The following is a 2,607-nucleotide window of genomic DNA, read 5'->3' as shown; positions in this document are numbered from 1 at the left end:
ACTCACTAGATGTCCTCAATGTTATGTTGTTTGAGAGAGCCCCTTTCCAATAAATAATTGTAAGCTCTGCCAAGAGAACAATCCTCATAACCAAACAGTAGTCCCTCCAGGTAAACAGAGAAATGGTAAATACCGTGGAGTAAATTGGCAACCCAATTTTACTCATACACCAAAGAGTAAGGGGCTCACTCCAATACCTACTGATCTGGGTACTTTCACTTAATTGAGGACTTTCCTTGTAGAACAGAGAAAGCACAAGGGGGTATTTGTTCAATCATAAAAGCTGAATGTTATGTGTGCATTCCTGATTCTTCTGCTGGCATTGTGATGGCTGTTCAAGATATTAAATGACAGGGCCAGAGATTTAGCTCAGTGGTTCTGCTGCCTGCCTCACAAAGCAAAAGGTCGGGAGTTCAATCCCCTGGTACAAAAAAAAAAAAAGAAAAAGAAAAGATATTAAATGACAGGTTAATGCCATGTCTGATTCTGAAATTTCCTGGACCTTTCACCTTACCTTCTTTGTGGGAGGCTATTACTGGCTCTTCCTGGTGGAAACAACGGTTGACTATCTTCATAATAGCCTTATCTATCTTACCTGGCCCATGCATGTTTAATTGTTTCTTCGGCTTTGTCTCCTCTAGATTTAAAGTTATATGGCTACCCAAGGCAAGAGCACCTGGTGTCTATCGAGTGCCTTTAGAGAGAGTCTCTATAGAGTATCTGACTGCCGATCATAGCTAGACCCCTTTCAGCTAGAAGAAGGCAGAATGTTCATCAGCCTTTGCTTCCTCATGGCAGTTACAGATACTTCTGAAGAGTGAGGAATATTATAGACTGCTAAGTTGGGTAGAATATAGGCAGTCAGGGCTGGGCCTTTGAGGGAGTCATTGCACAAGATGAGAACACATTACAACTGGATGGAGACACATCTGTCAAAGGCCAAGCCTACATACTTCCTCAAGGAATAAGCAATAAATTGAAGATTTTACTATAATTGGTATCACCTGATCCAGTAAAGTCTAGACAGTCACCAGGTGGATGACCAGGATCACCTGATCCATCCCTTCCTAAAAAGGCCCTTGTTCTTTCCATGTACACCTGCTATACAGAGTGACCTGCCTCCCCACTGGATCACTGTTACCTAAGCAGTTGTACTTGTAATCTTACTGGTTGATTATGTCGACCCACATTGTACCCACCTCATGACTGTGCTCTATAAAACTTCCTTTGAGAAGTGGGCTCCTTGACAACCCACATTTGGGTCCCCTCGTGTCTCTCAGGAGTGCTAAGTTTTTCCTACTCTGAATCTCTGTTGTTCCTTAGAATTCATTTGATTTGGGGGAAGTTCAACTCAATGTACCTGACATCTAGCAGGTTAGCAGTTATATTATTTCCCCTGTATCCGTGGGACTTGTCAAACTCTCACAGGCTTCCATGACCCATCCTTCATGTGATTGGGGCCTGGCTATCTCTGATGACCTAAATACTGTGTGCCTGTCAGTGTAAGATAAATAAACATTCCCTCTAAGGACACGATACACCTAACTTCTGTGATACAGTCTTACCAGTCTTTATTTTTTGTGCCACATCAGAATGACCTTTTAAAAACAGAAACTCAAGCTGGGTGCGGTGGTGCACACCTGTAATCCCAGCACTCGGGACGGTGAAGCAGGAGGATCGCTGTGAGTTCAAGACCAGCCTGGGCTACATAGTGAGTTCAAGGTCAGTCTCAACTACCATAGTGAGACCCTGTCTCAAAAAACCAAAAAAATAAAAAATAAAAAATTCTGTTTTTCCAACCAAAATTTAAACTTGAAAGAGATGTGGATGGTATGTCATTTATCATTAAAATTGAGATGCTTTCCCAAGTGTAATGCCCCAGGCCTGTAATCCCAGCACTTGGGAGGCTGAGGCAGGAGGATCACTGCCAAGTCCGAGGCCACCCTGGGCTACATAGTGAATTCTACGTCAGCCTGAATTACAGAGAAAAGACCCTGTCTCAAAAAAAAAAACAGAACAAAACAAAACAAAACAAAAAACAGAAAAACAAAACTTAGCCGTCTGGTCGGTGAGTAAAAGAAAGCTGTTCGTGGACAGGCAGAAATGGGAAACACAAGTTTGAAGCATTGATAAATATTTAAAACCTCCATGCTGGGCGTGTTGGCCTCCACCTGTAATTTCAGCCAGCACTTGGAAAGCTGAGGCAGGAGGATCATCAGCACAAATCCAAGGCCAGCGTGGTCTCATACTCAGATGAGGGCCACGAAGAACTACACAACAAGACCCTAACTCAAAAAAAAAATTTTTTTTTTTTATTTTTAAATTTAATTTTATCCCATTGCCCCCGTGACGCTTCCTCCTTTCCCTAGGTTCAAAAGCTTTCCAAATAAAACCTCTTAAAACTTCACTTACCAATCAGGCAATGTGGGCAGACTTTGTCTCAAAATTGAAAACAAGGGAACTGGCTGGGGGTGTAGCTCGGCGGTAGAGTACTTGCTCAGCCTATTCAAGGCCCCGCGGCTCAAACTCCAGCACAGCGAGAGAAAGAAAGAGAAAACGGAAAAACAAAACATGGACAGAGAAGGAGAAGGCCTTGTCCTTGGTTCC

Source organism: Fukomys damarensis, unplaced genomic scaffold, assembly GCF_012274545.1.
Source record: "Fukomys damarensis isolate Sample0158 unplaced genomic scaffold, DMR_v1.0_HiC HiC_scaffold_13, whole genome shotgun sequence".
NCBI classification, from domain to species: Eukaryota; Metazoa; Chordata; class Mammalia; order Rodentia; family Bathyergidae; genus Fukomys; species Fukomys damarensis.
Note: the sequence above shows the minus strand (reverse complement) of the source record.